Consider the following 20,325-nt stretch of genomic DNA (forward strand, 5'->3'; position numbering starts at 1 on the left):
TCAATGGGAGAGTGTCTCCTATTGACGCAGCACAATATAGACATCACAGTAAGTCAGCTTCAGCTACATTGACTCCACCTACATTATTCATGTTGCTGAAGTGGTGTAACTTAGGCCTTGTCTACATTACATGCCCTCACCATTGCTACTCCCGATGGTGCTTCAACAGCAGTATAAGACAATGGTGGCAGATTTCCGAATCTACATGCGCGGCCTTTGTTGATTTTATCTTTGCAAAAGAAGACAGAAACTTTAAAAAAGAATGCAGATGCTTGAGAAAAAAATTCAGGAAGTGCAGCGATCACAGAAAGAAAGGAAGCAGATTATCATCAAATTCATGCTTTTCTGTTCGCCCTGATACTAAAGCTGATTTTTTTTTTAAAACAAGGCTATGTGTTTCAGTGATACAGCAACAGCCTCAGAGCAGCAGACCTTGTGACAAAAAATATGCACTGATGTCACAAAGGGAGAAAAGTTTAATTATTTTTAGACTTAGATTTAATTAAATCCCTATCAAAACCTATAGATGCTTGTACAGTATCTTTGTAGGACTGATCAGGTTTCCATCTTAACTCTCTTTCCTCCCACCCCCACCCCCACAGAATGCTGGGTCTCTAGGAGAATGTTTATTTAATTGAAAAGCATCTGCTTTTGTTGTAAATTTCAAGTTTTTTTTGGCAGAAATCTTCAAATAAAAAAAAGATTTTTGGCTGCAAACTTTTTGATTTTCAATTTTTTTGATGAAAAGTCAAAACTTTTCCATGGAAACAAAACCTACTTTCTAGCCAGCTCTGTATGTTTGTGGATTTTTTTAAAAAAATGTGTTCCTGAAACACCAGCTTTCCTCTCATAGCCAGGGCCGGTGCAAGGAAGTTTCGTGCCCTAGGCTTCCACCTTGCGCCCCCCCAGCCCTGCAGCAGCTCCCCTCTGCCTTGAGGCGCCCCCCCCGCAGCAGCTCCCCGCCTCCCTTGACAGCTCCCCACCCCCAGGCCCGGGGAGCCCTGCGGTACCTCCCCACCCTAGCTCACCTCTGCTCTGCATCCTCTCTGAGCACGCTGTCCTGCTCTAATTCTCCTCCCAGGCTTGCAGCGCCAAACAACTGATTGGCGCTGCAAGCCTGGGAGGTGGGAGGAGCGAAGCAGCGGGCTGCCGGCGGTGCACTGACCCAGGAGAACCTCTGGGCTGCCAGCTGCCAGTGGCGGCGCGCTGACCCTGGGAAACCCCTGGGCTGCCGGCGGCGGCGTGCTGACCCAGGGGAATCCCTGGGCTGCCGGTGGCAGCTCAGACTCCCTCTCCCTCCCAGGACAGCGGCCGCTCAAACACTTAAAAAAAAAATTGGAGGGCGCCGCTTTTTGGCGCTCCCAAATCCTGGCGCCCTAGGCAACTGCCTAGTCCACCTAAATAGTAGCACTGGCCCTGTTTGTAGCCCATTCATACCACCCCAACTAAGATTGCTAGGTGGATGTCATCTTTCTCGTGATGGCACCACAATCCACACACCCCCGGGCATTGTGGGATAGATCCCCAAAGACACTTAAGCATTGTAATGCTGACTGTTGCAGCACCTAACTTTTAGGTGCCTTGCCACTCAGTGGAATTCAGTCCTGAGTTAGGTGCTTTGCCTCCCTATAAAATGAATAGGGAGAGTTAGGCATCTGAGTGGTATTTGCAAAAGCCAGCACAGTGAGCAGGCTAAACTAGCCAGTTGGAAATGCTGAGGAGATAAATGGGGGGCCTATATTCTGCCCCTCAAAGGGAGTTAGGCATTTAAGTCCTTTTGTGGATCTAGCACTCTATATAGAGGCTTACCTAAATTGTAGCAAATGCCATGGAGCACACTTAGGAGTAGTTTTTCAGTCCTCTAACATTTTCATTCCTCAGACCCAGGAAAGGCAGGAGGTCTCAGTGAAGTCTACCTCTCCAGTCTTGCTACTTACTGAGTGCCACCAGGGAAATCGTGAGAATTGAAAGTACTCAGAACCTTCCAGGAAGTCCACAGGAATTCACAAGATCAGGCCTGTATTTCATGCTCAGAGTCAAGTTTCAAACTTGGTTCATTTCTTCAAGTTTACTTTTGAGTAGCAAATAAGCATGGAAAGATTTAGTACAAGGAGTGAATGCTTGGAAATGCTTCTGTAACATTGTTCTGCAGCCTTAATGTTGTCACTACTAGAGCATATAATACTTATTCTGGCTTCAGGAAACAATATTTATCACAGAGAAATATTTTTATTTTCATAAAATAAAGTTACATGTTAGAGAACTTAACACCATTCAGAATACAGCAGGGCAATTTTTCACCAAAACTGCAGATTGGGGTCAATTAAAAAAAGATTTCAGAATGTGTTTTGTTTCAACATTTTCAGAAAGACATGTTTCAGCTGTTTGATTGGAAGTGACTTTGTTTTGAAGTTCATTTCAACGTCATTAAAAAAGGGGAAAAAAATCAAAACACAAAACATTATTTCAAATTGAACAAAATGTTATGTACAATCCCAAGTTATTTTTCCTGTTAGTTGATCTTGCTCATGGGTAAAACACTGGCAGCTCCAATCCTTTAGTACTTTAAGTGAAAGCAAGGACTCAAACATACCACAAATCCAACAACTACTGAGTATGTCTTCACGGTAAAGAAAAACCCACAGCTGACCTGTGCCAGCCCGTGTGGTGGGAGCGTCCCAGAGCCTGAGTTCCAGCCTGAGCCCAGAAGTCTTCCCAGCAATGAAGGAGCCCTGCAGCCTGACCCCCATAAGCCTGAGTTGGCGGGAACAGCCAATCATGGGTTTTTCTTTGCTGTATACACATACCCACTCTGACCTCCTCATGTGCAACATAGGTACCCTTAATGAGTAGTGAATAGGAGGGGGTTGCCTAGACTTGAGATGGCTGGCAGTCTAGGCACTTACTTAAGCCAAGAAACTGACAAAATGAGCAAGAATAAAAAAAAAAACTAGATCAAACAACATCCGGCCCAAAAAAGGTTCATTCCTTTAACTGAACTTTAGTTGCTGCAAAAAAAAAAAAAATTCGCTAGGAAAGAAAAGTTTGTTCAGTGCCAAAACATGAGTGCACATTGGAACACGGACTTTGAGAACTCTATATCAATGTGGCAGAGCCAGAATGAAAAGAGGAATTCAAACTAAAGTGACATCCTTTTCCATAGATACCAGTTTGTGAAATATTAGACTAGCAGTACCAAAATTTTCATAAACCAAGGTAAAATAATTTTTTCTTGTAGGACAGACAGAATGTCCCCAGAGAAAGTTGTTTTCATACTATCAGAAAAAGCTTATTGTTCTTTGAAAATCTATAGGTGCAGCTCATCACAGAGGGCTTGTGTTGTCGACCTAAGTTACACTACTCCAGGTTCTTGAATAACAGAGTCGACATAGCTTAGGTTGACTGTGACACTCTGTATCTCGGAGGAACACCCTGCACCCCCATGTTCATCCTTATGATTGAATGGTATCCAATGAAAAATTTATCATGTTGGGTGTCTTCAGAAGGCTCATGATGCACTAAGCATTGTAGTTATAGTAATGTTATAGGTTATAATTTCAAGTATACAGTTATGAGGCTGAACATGTGCCCTCATGGCTTAAAACAGGCCCAGGCAAAACGTTCCAGGAACAGGGGCAGTTCACACCTCATCAGGCCTTGTAAGGGACAAACCCAGACCATCCTCACAGGAACAAAGGACTCTGTCCTAGGCAGAAACAAAAGATCTGTTGGACTCTCAAGTGAGTCACCCCCTTTCCCTTGGTCAGTCAGGGACTATAATGAGGTAATGCTCACCTGACCCAGAAAGGGGCGGGGAACAAAGCCAAGAGGGAAGAAGGAACATGATAAAGGGGAGAGGTGTTTGCCATGCTCTTCCTCTCTCTTCCACCTCCATCTACAGACATCACCACCAAGCGACTGAAGTGCTGATCAAAGGGGAGAGCCTGGCTGAAGGGCAACCAGCCAGCCTGTGGTGAGAAGCATCTAAGTTTGGAAGGGCACTGAACGTGTTAAGATCAACTTAGAATATGTTTTGCTTTTATTTCATTTGACCAAATCCAACTTGTTGTACTTTGACTTATAATAACTTAAAATCTATATTGATCGTCTCAGGGAGCTGGAGTACCAGAGTCAACTGCAGAGCGCTCAGCCATCAATTTTATGGGTCTTCACTAGACCCACTTAATCGATCCCTGCTGCATCGATTGTAGCAGCATTGATCTTCCCATAGTGAAGACCAGCCCACATAATGAGCATTGAACTACAAGGAAAATGTGGCTCTGTGACTATAATACAAACCTATGCACCTGCAAGATGCAGGAGATAATGTCATAAACCAATTGTACAATGAACTTCAGAGACTTCTCAAACCCCATCTAGAGATTTTTTGCTCATAATGAGGTACTTTAATACCAAGATTAAAGTGGATAGGAAGATCATCATGGGAAAAGGAGGAATAGAATTAAGAAATGAGCGAGATGGCAGACTGATTTTTGCTTCAGTTCTACATTACTTGTTTATTACACATACAGCACGTCAGCACAGGTGAGTCCATATAGAAGAATGGATTTCTAATGATGGTACTACAAAAAACATGATCAACTTCATCTTAGTAAGGCCATGCTGGAAAACAAGTGGACTAGACTGAAAGGTCTACAGAAGCCTTTCAGATGCAGGCTCAGACCATCACTAGTTGCAACAGTCAGAATCAGACCAGTCCTTCAATTTTTTTTTTTTTTTTTTTTTTAAAGACAAGAGACTATAGTGGTGAAGTTTTGAAAAATACAGACACTATGGTAACCTTTCAGAACACCATCAGTGGCTGCTTTGTCCCTCTTAGACCTAAATGACACAACAGTAGACCTTCTCTGGGCAGAGATGAAAGACATCATTCCTACCATGAGCAAGGAATATTTTAGGGATGCAATTCTATACAAAAAGGAAAGACTGGGAAACAGAAAAAAACCTACCAAGAATAAAAAAGGAAGCATATCAAGAACATCTGAAAGCTTAAGATTGCCCTGAGGAGAAAGGTACAGACAGCTCAACAAGGAACTAAAAAGGCTAAAGAATGACTGGCTTGAAAGAGAAAATGAATAACTTGAACCACACTTACAAAAAAAAGTAGTGTGAGAGGGGCTTTTTCAGAGAGTTAGATTTCTATCAAAGGAGTTACAGGTGTTAAATAAGCCATGTGATGTTCAGGGGACCTATGGAATTGATAAAGATAAAGAACTTAAAAGATGGAAAGCATATTTTCATCAGCTGTTGAACATGTATAGTCAAGACCCGGCTGCCCTTGAGGCTATCAGCTGCAACAAGAGGAACAACAGATATTGGAAGCAGAAAGTGAGGCCACAACCAGATTTCTGAAAAACAAGGCACCTGGTCCAGTTGTTATCCCATATAATATGGCACAAGAGGCATGGTCATGCTCCTTTGCAGACTATTTAACCTCACTAGGGTGAAGGGTAAAATCCCTGAAGATTGTCAATGCTCAATCATTGTATCAATCTTTAAATAAAGTGACCCAATAGTCTGCAATGACTACAGACAAATAAGTCTCATAAGCATTCCTAGCAAGGTATTCTGTACAGTGATTTTTTGGCTGAATGAAAAGCAAAGCAAAGTAAATCCTTTCTGAGTCATAAATTGGAATTAAACCTGTATATTCCACTGTAGATCAGATATTTATTTTTTGTCATATCTTGGAGACATGCACAGAGTTCAGAAGTCCCCAGTTTTGCACGTTCACTGACTTAGGTTCCACCATAACAAATGACAACTGAAATGAAGAGGACATTGACAAGAGGATAGCTTGCCAGCAGAAAGTTTGTATTTCTGAATATAAAATGTTTGGAACTTTAAATCAATGTCCCTGTCAGCTAAAGCCAGATTATATACAATACTCATTGTACCCACATTACTTTATGGTCATGATAATGGGTACTGACAAAATGTCTGGAGCAAAAGCTGTAAACATTTTAAATTAGGTGACTGGCATATCCTGGGCATGACAAGGCTATATAGACCAAGAAATGATGATAGCCATAGAAGACTGAAAGTACAATGCATAACTACAATCATCAAAAGGCACCAATCACAGTGGCTTAGTCATTTTGTAGAATCTTCTATGGAACAGTGCATGGTGAGATGGCTATGGACATCTAAGGAGACAGTGGTATAACATAGTATATAAAACCATCCAGGTAAAATCCCAATGGGCTCAAATGGTGATTCAAAACAGCTATGAATGGAATCTATTCATAATCTCAGCCCTAACCAGCCTTGTTATTTTTTCTTAAAAGAGATGATTATAATAAAACATTTTTGGTTTTGCATGACATGAGATTATTTTTTATTTTGACCCCTCCACAAAAAAAAAATCTGCACACCTCTGATTCAGAGAACTGGTCCACCGAGTCCAGTTACCTGTCTTTGATAGGGATCCAGAGAAATAAAACCCAGTCTGTCTGTCCCACACCCCAAATAGACACCTAAGCCTATTGGGCACTCCCTTTATTCACTCAGAACAGCCATTCCCTTTCCCCTGTATTATCTTTGTATTCTTTGCTCCTTCTCTCTCTTCCCCATTCTTTCTCTTTCCCTTCACTCTCACTCCTCCACATTTCTGACTATCACCACAAGTTGTCCCCCCTACTTTGTACTTTTGGAGCAGTAAAATCCCACCAGGTCCTAATGAGCAGGTCTTGATGACTCAACTTCCAAAACCAGGCACCATCTCTAATACACATTTGGGTATTGCCAGGTCAATGGGTTTCCAATCACTTTTGACAATTCCTTTGTTGTTGATCCATGTAGTTGTATTTTTGCCCCATTAACTGCTTTTATAAATACATGCTACTTTTTTGGGACTAGCGATGCTGTCAGCCTGCCTGATCAGGAAGGTTTCTGGGTTATCAGGAGAAATGGGTTGAATTTCTTGCTTCAGTAACTGATAAAAAGAAAACGATGAACCAAAAATTCTCATGGGTTCTGAGAATCAGTGAGAGAAACTTGGATAAAATGCTACAATATTAATTATTAACACAATGTTTATTTTCAGCAATATCTGATAAATTGAGGCTATTTTCAAAGCTCAGTTTGGGCTCATTTCACTCAGCTGACATGACAAGTCATAGCACAAACATTCCAGGTGACTAAATCCACAAATCAACAATAAGCAGTTTTCAGGATGTTATACTTGATTTCAAGATTTTTCGATAGTCAAGCACTCTGCTCCAACTTAGAGATCACTGCCCATCTGAAACTTTTGCCATTTTCTAATGATTGCCATGTGAAAAGAAGTCTCCCCCAAGTCCTAATATATTTCTAGTGTGAGGGGAAGAGAAGTAGGTAGGCAAGGAAGAACAGGGAAATACTCTGTGGACATTTCTAGATGGACATGAATTACACCAAGGATGTATTTAGCTCATTGTTTAAGCAGCTGCTGCACTCTCTGCATCTTGAATCATGGGTCTGCCAAAATGTTTTGAACCTTAAAGCAAAGGTGACAACTAATTTATTAAACCAAATTTTTTGCCAGAATCTCAGTTTTTTAGTGGTGTCTGGCTGTTTATAACTCTGGTGAGATATCTTTCCTTAAGATATCTTCCCTGAGAGTAATCCACTATTCAATATTGCAAGTTCTAGACCTTAAACCAGAATATTTTTTAAATCCTGCTGAAATCACTTTTTCCCCTACCTCTGTGCTATAATCTGTTATATATTCCTTTAAATTTTGCTGGATTTTTTTTCTACTAGCTGCTTTCCTGCATCTGATATAATGAGTGACAGAATCCAGTACCTCGTGAAGGAATGGTTGAACGGATTGTGCTTACCCTGTAAATAGAAGTTTGTAGGGTACCATGTAACCATGGGACCTAAACAGTAATCATCAGTCAGATGGTGAGACTGAGAGATGTGCCAACTATAGTATATGACGTATCAGATTAAATCACTATATACTGCCCATTTAATACATCATGTGTCTGGTTAAAAACTACAGATGGACTTGAAGCAAAGGCCCAGATTCAAACATCTCTGAACTTTAAAGACATTCACATTCAGATCCAAACTTAGTAGCTCAAACCCATCTCTAAAATCTAGTGATCCCAATGTTTAATAAAAAATGGATTTATTTTTACAGATGATGCCTACATTTCAGTACAGCAATGATTTGGAAATCTCTTTTTGTAACATATGAATTCTGGCTGGCTTTATTGAGTTATTATGAATTGCTGTATCATGCAAAGCCCCTGTGTCAAAGTGTATCCACTCTCCTTGATAGGGCCTTCATTCAAATCAAATAAGTACTTTATTTTAACGACAGTGCTTTGACTGGACAATATATATGCTAAGGGAATTTGCTCAAGCTGGGAACAGACACTTCCTTCTCTGTCTGAAGGGAGGTAGGAAGTAGAGAACAGTGGAAAGTTACCAAAACAGGACAAAGACAGGTTACCACAGCAAAAGGTTGAAAAATGTCATGGGAGAGAAGTGGGGAAGACATGCAGGAAATTTGGGCATAGGAAGCCAGGGCACAGACTGACCAATGTCAGAGGGAGCAAGCTGACCTAGGGAGAAAGCTCCATGTTGCAGAATATAAGCCATATACTGGAGTAGAAGGACTCTGCCTGTGCCAAAAGGACTCAAAGCCCAGCCCAAAGAATGCCCGGGAGTAGTGAGGAAACTGAAGCAGAGAAATTAGTGTAGGGTTTCAGGGGAGGGGCATTTAATAAGTCTGTGTATTTTTCATGTAGTTAAGGAGATTGCATGAGCTGCTGGGAGGGGGAATCCCAACCAGATCCATGACAACTATTTACTAAATTGTTTTGTATGTCACATTAGACATTCAGGGAGAAAAGGAATCTCAGATAGTGATATTGTGTATTGTGTTTCAAACAGTATTTTTGAAGTGTAACATGAGTGGCTATCAAACAGTTCACTCACCACTGGCATGCCCCCTCATGGTTGGATGTGGCATAACAGGCTTTTTTTCCATCTGCCACGCCCTGCCAACAGCTCTTCCAGCTCTATTGCGATCTCTTCCCATAACTCAGCTCTCTGGCCAAATCATGGTTTAGTCTCACCCCTTTCAGGGGAACCAAGTCCAAAAGCTAAAAGCCCAAATTTCTTACAAAAAGGTCATCATCCCTAACTCTGCATCCACGGTCCTTACACGCTTCTCTCAGGTGACCACACCATCTTACCAATACCTGGTAGGGGAACCCAAACCCTCTCATTTCACTGGGCTCCAGTTCAGAGAACCTAGGACAAGCAATCAGGGTTCACTCCAGCAGGCTTCTTACTGCTGCCTCCTAGACTTCTTCCTACAAAGCCTTCCTCAGGCCTTCTTCTTCAATCTCTCTAGCTTCACCCTACTTCCAGGGCAAGGACTCACAGAGCCCTGCCCTAGAATCCCCCAACAAAATCTCAAAGCAACAAATGTAAACTTAAACCCACTTCTACCCTCCTTGGGGTTGATCTTTCATTCCTCTCATGTTTCTCCTGCTCTGTTCCCCAGTTAAATGCCTTCACAGGTTCTCTGCCTAGTCCAGTTCCTGCCTTTTTTCAGGGCACCAGAGCTTGCTTCATTTCTCTCCTGGCTGCTTGCCAGACTTCTCTACTCAGTCAAGGAAGGATCTGAGGGCTTACTCTCCCTTGGGGTTTTCTGCCTGGCCCTCTCAGAGCCTCCTAAAGAGTGACTGCAGAACTCCTCCCTATCACCTTTGTGCTAAACAGCTTCTATTTATAACCTCTTCCAGACCCTCTGCAGCTGGGTTTCATCATAATTAAGCCTGGTCCACCCTCCACGTACAGCCTGGTATGTCAATTGGCCTCAGGCCACATTAACCACGATTAGGGTGGTGCCACAACATCACTATCATTAAGAACGCATCACAACTTCTGTTTAAAGACCAACATTTCTAAATGCTCAACATGGTTAGTCAGATTCCTTTGAAAATTGGTGTGCCTCAGCACAACAGGGTTAGTGACCCAAATTTGGGGTCACGAGTTAGGGGATGTAGAGATATGAGCCCTGGGGGGGGGGGGAAAGCAAAGAGCTATTTTTTAAAAAAAAATTGTAGTTGTTTTAAGAAGGGTTGGGGGGGTTGGGGGGTGAGGTGAGTGTGGCGTGCAGACTCAGTGTTGCATCATCTCAAATGTTGATGCAATGCTGATCAAAATAGTCTCAATCTTTCAAGCTTTACCCAAGCTAATGCATGGCACCCACTAAATCTTTGGGGGACACAAATTGAGAATGATTATTTAAGACAGGGGGGTCCCAAAAATGTGGGACACACATGGAAGAATATTCAAGGGAGTGAAGCAAGGCCTGGGTGAGCCCCACTCGAGGGCAGAGAGGGAGCACCACCCAGCCCCACTTGGCTCCCTGCCCTCAGCTGCGGCTCCTCACCTGGCCGCAGCCACAGCTCCTGGCTCCATCATGGCTCCGCACCTGATCCTGCCCCCAGCCACGACTCTGTTCCCAGCCCTGCTCCCAGCTGTGGCCCCAGCCTTGGCCCCCTTACCCCGGTCTGCCCCCAACCCCTAGCCGTGGTCCTGATCCCAGCCCAGCTCCTGCAGGGAAGGAGGGGTGTGACCATGAACAGTTTGAGGACCCACTGATTTAAGACAATGCACATTTTTGCAGTGTGCATATACCAATCAAAGGAAAAAAAAAAAAGGTCTGAGGGTTTCCATTCACATCATATGCTTTAAAGCTAAAATCTTGCGTGCGCTCTAAAATCTGAATGGTTACTTGGATTGTTTTCAAATTTGTGTGCAACATGGAGGCATGGGGTGGCATTAGTGACCCAAATTTGAAGTCCATTGGTCAAGGAGTTCCCAAGTTACAGTCCCCCCCCCCAAAAAAAAATCCCATTTGCTTCTGTTGCCTTATACTGTTCAACAAAGAGATCTTTAGTAAAAGGTGAAAGATTTATATGGTCTGAATCACAGACATCATTGAGATTGATTGATGTGAATTCAGCCTTTTAATTAACTATGGATAACTTAATCACAGCCCCCACCTAAGACAAAAGGAGCTTTGCACTGAGTGTCTGGAGGTTGCCACAATTTGTGAGTCATGGATGGCAATTGTTTTCAACATGGGATAAGATCAAAGTCTTTGAGGGAAAAATGGACATCAGAATGCTTCCTGGGAAGGTGGTGGTATTAGGGGGCAAAGGCATAGGGAAAAGAGGAAGAGGGGTTTGTGCTGCAGCAAAGGGAACAGGATTATGGGGAAGGGGACAAAAGGGGTGAGTGGTAGGGAAAGAGATTGGAAGCTCAGGTGAGGGAAGCATGGGGTTAGGGGAAGTGGAGGGTTGGGACACTGGGAAGAGGGAAATGGAGGTAAGTGGAAGGGGGACTGGGAGAAAATAGGGCCCAGGACACCCATCAGTCTCAGATTCTCTCTTCCTGTTTGTGCACCCATAAATGGGGGGCCTCTTGCCCCTTTTCGGGGTCTGTGACCTCCTCTCTGCCATTCTCATCTGAGCCTGAATATGGGGAGCCTCAAATATGGGGGGCTAGGGTCTGGGCAAGTCCTACACCTTTGGGGGGTGGGGAGCTGAGAACAGGTATACTCTATATACACCAGGGGCTCTTAAAGCACTAAGTAGGAGGTTGAGGACAGTTCCACATGTCTCATTGTTTCAGGTTGTAGTCATCTCCAGGGGGTATTCAGTTTAGAAGATCACATTGAGATGAATGGGCTACTTCCCACCTTTCTAAGACTCCAGTGCTGCAGAAGGATGTGTAGAGGAGCTCTTTCCCTCCATCATCCCTCTGTCCTTCATATTTAAAGGCTGACATTTCTAAGTGCTCCAAAATCCATACGCGTGCACAGCTTTTTTGAAATTTGCTTTGAGTTGTGGGAGTGGAGAGTAGGGTTAATGACCCAAATTTGGGGTCATGTGAGGTAGGGATTCCTTAGATATAAGCCCCAACACAAATAGTCATTTTCCAAAAAGTTCTTGATGTTTTTTGTGTTTGTTTTGTTTTTTTAGCAGAGCTAGACATCTAATTATTGCTACGATGTGGGTCAAAATAGTCTCATCAGTCAATTTTTACCCAAGCTAGTGTATCGCATCCACTTAGTCTTTGGGGGACCCAAATTGTGAAAAGCATTTAAGAACATGTTCCCTTCTTCTTTTGTGTAGATATGCTGTCTGGAAGCATAACACTGTGCATATGGCAATAAAGAAAAAAGACTGTGAAAGGGTTTTTATGCAGCAAATTTATGCTTGCCTGGGTAGTTTGAGGGAATGTGCTGATGCCTTACCCCGCCTTTGATGTTGCTAGTCTGAACCTTTGTACATCTGTGCAATAAAGATTTAATAACTCATGTTGCTTCCTACAAGTTGTCTCTGATATAACATAACATGGTTTTTATTTTATGGGGATGTTTACTGTGATCATAGCAGAATAGTCAGCAGCTGGGTTAGCCAAAATTTTGTTTTATATCAAGGGTGGAGAAGCTGAAGACAGAGGACATTGTGTTTATGGGAAGGTAGGGGGCAAGGAGAGGATTTGTGGCTGTAGACGGGGTTGGAAATGAAGATGGATGATAGGCAAGCTTTGGACTGGTTGTTTGAGAAAATCAGTATTTTACTATCCCCAAAGGAAGGGTGAGGGCAAGTGGCTACTTCTGGTGTTTCCAAAGACACATAGCACAGAGCTTTGGAACTGACAGTGTAGGTACCTTAACTGCTAAGGAAAAAGAAATACATGCATTGCCAGGGTTGCTAACATATGAATTGTGGGCGATTACTGGATAACAAGGCTGCAGAAGTTTGCAGGAGAGCAAGAAGAATGCCATGACAGGGGATTGCTGACTTCAGGCTGATTTGGGTGGTGGCCTATGTTGGCATCACACTTTGCCCACTCTGCAGTGTCTAACTGGTGACATTAGAGATTCTGATCTCCTGGAAATTGTGGTGATTCACTTGGGTAGAAATGAGCTGGACTTTATTCCTGGTGTGCACTTCCTACAATATATGAAAGCAGATTTGGACCACATCAGAGACTGTTTCAAAGAGTTGGATAGTTTTCTCTGATTTGGCTGAGTGTCTAAATCAGTGCTACAGTGACAATATGAAAACTGTTAATCAGTGTAAGAAGAAAATTAATTCATGGCTGGCTGGAAAATGTACTGCATGTCATCAAAACATCACAAGCTTTGACACCTCACTGTTTGTTTCTCAGAGATGGGGTACCTCTGTTGGACAGGCATCAGACCATCTGTAATAAGTGAAGGAGAGGGGTAGCTTCTTTATATGGACACAGCCAGACAGTAGCTATAAAATCCCTCTTAGTAGCTGTTCTCTAATTGCTTTACCTGTAAAGGGTTAAACAGTCTCACTGCTATGCATAGGTAAAAGGAAGTGAGTGGGCACCTGCCCAAAAGAGCCAATGGGAAGGCTAGAACTTTTTAAAATTGAGAAAAGACTCCCCTTTTGTTGGTCTGTTTGTTGTTCTCCTGGGGAGAGGTGGACTGGGCAGCAGCTATGCTATAAGAAGCTTTGGCCAGGTATGAAAAAATCATCAGTATCATACCTAAAAACTACTCATGTCAAACCCCAGATATGTAAGTAGATCAGGAAATGTCTAGGAAGACGCGATTAGGTTTATCCCTTTTATTTCTTTATGGCTTGTGGATTCCTCTGTGCTAATCCCAGGTGTTTTTGTTTTGCTTATAACCTTTAAACTGGACCTCAAGAAAGCTATTCTTGGTGCTTAATCCTTGTAGTTGCTCTTTTAAAATCTAGCAATAGCCTGAGTGCCCAGATGTGTTTTCTTTCTTTTTTTTTAATTAATAAAATTTACCTTTTTAAAGAACAGGATTGGATTTTTGTGTCTTAAGAGGTTTGTGCGTATGTTGTTTAATTAGCTTGTGGCAACACTGATTTCCTTTTTTTCTTCTTTCTCAGCTCTTCCCTGGTGGGGGTTCAAAGGGCTTGAGGGTACCCCACAGGAAGGCATTCCCAAGTGCGCCTACCTGGGCTCTCAAAGGGATTCTGAACTTGGGAGGTGGCAGCGTCTACTAATCCAAGGCCAGAGAAAAACTGTAACCTTGGGAGTTTAATACAAGCCTGGAGTGGCCTGTATTAATTTTTAGAATCCTTGCAGGCCCCCGCTTTCTGCACTCGAAGTGCCAGAGTGGGGAATCAGCCTTGACACCATCTTTCTCTCAAATATATTTTGGAAGGAAACCCTGTCTGTGGTTTCTTTTTCTAGCCCTGTCACAAACTCCTTCACCCTCTAATCATTCTAAAACATGACCAGGAACACTATTCCACTGTGACACAGTTTTCCTGTACTTCAGACACTGCATGTGAGTAGAGTTATAGGAGAGGGGATGTAACAACAATAGAAACCTTTGAATACCAGGGAGAGACATCTCCTTCTTGCAGGGAAGCCTGCAGTCTGGGGAGGTGGTGGTGGTTGTGGTGGAACACAGTGAATAGGTCAGGGACATGGCTGGAAAGCTGTGTCGCAGCAGGGCTGGTGGGGTCCAACTGATTTTTGTTTAGGGGCGGGGTGTACATGCAGACTGGCTCAGTATGCAAATTGAGGAGTACAATGGCCTAAATGACAACTAACTCCTACCAACAACATATTTTCTCCTGTTCAAAAAACTAGGAAATTCAGTGACAAAACACTATGTTAATGAAGAGTTAAGGTTACTTGGTGATATGTCATCTCCTTGCAGAAAGCTGAGCAAAAAATCAAACTTCAGGATATACACTGTTAAGGTTGCCCATGCAACCTTGGCTATTCCCTCTTCCAGCAATGCAACAACATGGCCAATTAACAGACATACCTTTACTCTGCCAACGCCATAGAATTCCATATAGCAGTATTAAAGGATAAAGGTATTTCTTGGGATATTTTACAATGGAAAATGTTAGTCCTGAGAAGATCAAGTTTAGAATCTCCTGAGATTGGAGGGACTGGATAGACAGATAAGCACAGAAGGGCAGGCAGTATATATATAGCTCTGTAACAAATTGCAACATAGGGCACTCAGATACTTTGACCTGTGCTCCTGCACATCATGAGCTTTCAGTTCAAAGCGGTGTGTGCAGAGGGAGGAAGCATGATGCTATTGCAACACCAACCCTCCTGGAGACCTGATATGATGCACAGACCCTGTTGTATTATTGATGGGAACCCTCTGAACAATGCAAGTCTTGCATCTGTTAAAGTAACTGTATCTAGAGAGGGAGGAGGAGGTAGCAGTGCTGTCCCTCTCCAGAGCCTTTCGTCCAAAAAATGCCTTCCTGTCAGATTTTACACCCAGGTGCAAAATCTGTCATTGGTTACCTATCAGCTTTTTGCTGACATGGAAAAACACATCCCTCTCCTCCATGGTCCAGGGATCCACATCAGGAATAGGTTCCCCACTCATTCCCAGGGATGCATTTCCTGATGAATCAGAAGCAAACCTGTCATAAATGGCATCCTCCCCACTTGCTTCCAGCTTGGTTCAGGGGATGCAATTCCTGATGCTGGACTGGGAACCTTGTCAGAAGATGCAACTCTAGTTATTCTTAGTTTTGTTCCAAGAGATACAATTTATGACAGGGGTCGGCAACCTTTCAGAAGTGGTGTGCTGAATCTTCATTTATTCACTCTAATTTAAGGTTTTGCGTGCCAATAATATATTTTAATGTTTTTACAAGGTCTCTTTCTATAAGTCTATAATATCTAACTAAACTATTGTTGTATGTAAAGTAAATAAGGTTTTTAAAATGTTTAAGAAGCTTCATTTAAAATTAAATTAAAATGCAGAGCCCCCGGGGCCGGTAGCCAGGACCCGGGCAGTGTAAATGCCACTGAAAATCAGCTCGTATGCTGCCTTTGTCACGCGTGCCATAGGTTGCCTACCCCTGATGTATGATATGATTCTGTGTTATTCATGGGAAATTGCATTTCTCCTTTGTCCTCAGCACTGATGCAAAGGGTGCAATTTCAAACAGTTCAAAGAGAAGTACCATAGAAAAGGATTCCCCACCAGTCCTCTGAATTTGCCCAGTGAGGAGCAATTTTTGACAGGCATCTTTCAATAATCAGGAATTACTAGTCCCCTTTAAAGTGCAGGGGGATTTCGAATCCATTATTTATCTTTCAAAGTTATAAGAATTTCTTTGTTTTTAAATAAATGTTATATTTCAATAAAAACATCTTTGATTCCAGTAACATTCCAGATGTGAATTTTTTTTTTTAAGAATGACCCTTTGAAATTGTAATTTATCAATATTCTGTTTGGGAGGGAACTCAAGTGAAAAATAATATGCTACCTAGACTTCTGGGGTTTTTCTCTATCACTGTCCCAGTTAAGAATCTGGATTACCAAACAGGATCAAATTTTCTGCTGACATAAATGGACACAGCTCCATTAAAATCTAAGACTATACACCCATTTACAGGAGAATTTAGCCCAAGGTTGCAAAAGGAAAATGGGGTTGCTAAGTGACAAATCCAAGCACTGAATACAATGGAAATGAGAAGTCAAGGAAATCATGCCAGGACTTGTGAAGGGCCCCTTGCAGTTCTCTCCCAGCCAGACATAGTGCTTTTAAGGCACCTTTATGCCTTAAAACTAAAAGCATTAGGTCTGACATAAAGAAGTCACAGTAGTGGTGAGGATCTCTTCCCTTGATATTCAAAGAAATTAAACTATTTTTGAGAAAGCAAATATGAGCTTCTTTTGGTACTGAACCCAAAGGAGAAATTATGTCACCAGCTGTTTTATGCAAAATCCAATATAAAGACCCAATAATAATGTAAAACATATTATGCCAATTAAAAAGGAATTAAAATCAGTCACTCAAATATTCATCCATCTGCAAAACAAAAATATAACCAGCCATGAGAAATTTCACTGTTATCGTTCTCCTCCCTGTTATTCTAAGAACATAGAAATATTCTATCTGCTTTTGCAAACAAAGCAATGACAATAACTTCTTTGTTTTAGAACTCAGATACCATTCTCACAGTTTTGACTTACAACCTAAATCTCCAGGGAAGGTTTAGTTTAAAGCTCATCATAAGAAAAACAAAATATTTTAAATTTAAAACTTAAAATTTTTGTCAAGGGTCCATTTACCTCTATAAAATTAAGCGCTGTTATGAAACAAAGGGTAAAGATGAAGTGATAATATTAGTTTCTGAAATAACCTCTACCCCGATATAACGCGACCCGATATAACATGATTTCAGATATAACGCAGTAAAGCAGTGCTCCGGGGAGAGGAGGGGGCCTGCATACGCTGGTGGATCAAAGCAAGTTTGATGTAACGTGGTTTCACCTGTAACGCGGTAAGATTTTTTGGCTCCCGAGGACAGCACTACATCGAGGAAGAGGTGTATATACTTTTTATTAAATTAATCATGTCTTCCTTACAAGTCAAACACAGGTTTCTGAAAGCTGTTATGAAGTTATGTTGCCAATTGCTGTAATGAGCCATAAAACCAGTGTTTCTGTTAAGTCTGCGGTTTTTAGTATCTAGCAAAGTTATGAATTTCAGGTCCCAGGCTCATCGCTTGAAGGAGTTGTGCAGGTTTCCTTTGAGGACAAGAACTGAGTGGTCAGATATGGAGTGATCGTTTTGTGAAAAGTGTTCGCCCATGAGTGTGTTTTTGTCTTTTATCATTTTTTCTGTGTGAGTTGATTTGAGCGCGTAACAATTGTCTCTTTTCATCCACATGGTTGTTATTGGGGCATTTAGTGCACTGGATGAGATATACCATATGTTATGATGGCTTGTATGGGACCCATGGATCTTGAATGGTGTATTGGGGGAATAGTGATTCTTGTAGTTCTGGAGATATGTCTGGAGCTTTTTCAGCTATTATTAAGGCAGGGTCTGGTGCTGCTTTGATTGGTGTGTCCTGGTCTGTGGGGAGCTTGCTTCTGATGATGATCTTGGTGAGGTTGGAGGGGTTGTTTAAAGGCCAGGAAAGAAGCTTCAGGAAAGATTTCTATCAGGACGTGGTCCCCATTGCGTAATGGTTGTAATTGTTTCATGATATCTTGTGTGGATTCCAGTGTGTGTAGTAGGTGATAACTAGGGGTGTGCAGTCAGTGGGGTTTTCTTTCCATATAGAAGCAGAGCTTGGTAGGAGGACCAGAGAACTTGCACCTGGAAAGGGTATAGAAAGAAAGATCCCAAAGGAGCTCTGGCTGGGTCCATTACATGTTACCAGTGTGGATATCAGGAACACATGAAAAAGGATTGCTCATACATGGAGTGCAGGTTTGCCAACTGGAGGAAAGGAAAAGGGACAGCAACTGTCCACCATTTCAGTAATGTTGGGGAGAAAACTTCAAAGGGATCTCCTAAATACAGCCTCAGCTTGGTCTCTGATCTGGCAGGAACTGGTGAAACCCCACTGGATAGTTCCAGGAGCAAGTTTGAACATTGAATGTATGCATGGGGATAAGAAATGCTACTCTGTGGCAAAGGTGCCTCCTTGAAAACAGGTTGGGATAGTGGAGGAGTTACCCTACCCATTGTGTTGGGCACTGACTGGAGCCCTTTCCCAATAGGAAACTGAGCTGGTGTAGGGGCCAAAGCTGGTCAAAAGGAATCCTGGAAGGGGAGAAATGAAACACAAATGGAGAGAAAAGAATAAATCAGAGAAGGAAGGAGTAGATGCCACTAGACAACAGAGCCTAAGTCAGGACAAAAGGAAGGAAGGGAGAGTCCCCTGAGAGACTGAGTGGGGGAGATGGGGAGTAGGAGCATTAGAGAAAAATAACTAGAGCTCCTTAACAGAGGTCAAGGGGCCCTTGGAGCCCTGTTTACCAGAATGCCAAGGAAAATAAGATGAGGTGCAGATTGGAGGGTTGGGAGACCTCAAGTCCCTGAGAAATCAGGAAGGTGAGGAGAGACCATTCAACTGTTCTTGGGAAATGGGGAGATCGGCTCCCCGGGGTGCCTATGGTATTAAGATTTGTGAGCCAAAACACAGCTGTGGGGGCAACCTCGCCCCACCAAGTGTGATTTCTGTGGGTGGAGAATGAGAGGACCCCACCAAGGAGACCTGTATAATTACCCTAAGGATGGGAGAAGGGAAAGCATGGGGAAAGAAAAAACCTTTCTGTCATGAAAGGGGGCAGGTATCTGACAGAGTGCTGGGAAACAACCACTGACCCAGCACTCTGGTCACTACAGCTCCCATTAGTCGCTCTAGAATAGGCCTGATTAAGACTGAGGAGAACTACATGTTACTGTAAATATGAGGATGCACAGTCTGTAAAGGTGGTGGGGAGGACAGTGAAATAAACAACAAGATGTGCTTACCAGAAGGTTTCCAAACTGTGTGTAATTAAAAAGAAGAGGAGCAGGGCCCTTCCTTTTTACAGGTCTCCTACAGCATGTGTGAACCTCTTATGCTAAAGAATCTGTCCCACCTTATATTTATCCAGATACTGGTTATCTTCCCTGGACCCGAAAAGAGAGCTCTGTGGAACTCAAATGCGTGTCCCTTCCACTAACCGAAGCTGGTCCAGCAAAAGATATCACCTCACCTTCTTTGTCGTCTCTCAGATTCTGGGACCGACATGGCTACAACACTGCAAACAATTATGAAGTCATGCACAAAACTCAAATGTATTATTTAAAAATAAAGAAATGTCTTTGAAGCAGGGGTGCTGGGACAATTTTTATAGTAGGGGTGCTGGTGATGGGAACCATGTATTTGCTGTTTGTTCTTACTACTTCAAGCCAGGGGGTGCAGCAGCACTTCCTGCACTCCTAGTTCCAGCACTGCCACTTTGAGAGGGCTTTTGGTAGGAGCTCCAGGCTGATAACTATAGGAGTGCCAATTTGGGTTGGATGTATTCTCAGAGAATTCATCACATGCCATAATCTTTATTTAAAGATTAATCTTTAATTCCTGGAGAGTCCCGGCCAATCCTGGAGGGTTGGCACCCCTAGTTAAATGCCAACACTAGGTTCAGCGATGCTGGGCCAGGGAGCCGGATTATGCTCGGCAAAGAAGGGGCCTTGCTGATAGAGCCTGTGGGTATCCTGCCAGTAGCCCAGAGCAGTCTGGAGAGGAGCACAAACCCCTTTGCCCCCAGACTGAGCCCCCTCGCTCTCCCCCATTGTTAGGCACCTGCTCTCCCTCCCCTGCCCCCACCCCTTGGACACTTTCCCGCCGGTCTGTCCCGTTTTGCTCCAGCAGCAGAGGCTGGTGGCTAGTGAGGGCAGGCGCAGGACAGCGGCTTCTCTTGTCGTCACTGAGCCTGCTCCTGTCCCTCGCGCGTGCTGAGCACCGTCCCGGCGGCCGGCGCGCACGGCA

This window comes from Gopherus evgoodei, chromosome 6 (assembly GCF_007399415.2).
Source record: "Gopherus evgoodei ecotype Sinaloan lineage chromosome 6, rGopEvg1_v1.p, whole genome shotgun sequence".
Classification (NCBI taxonomy): Eukaryota; Metazoa; Chordata; order Testudines; family Testudinidae; genus Gopherus; species Gopherus evgoodei.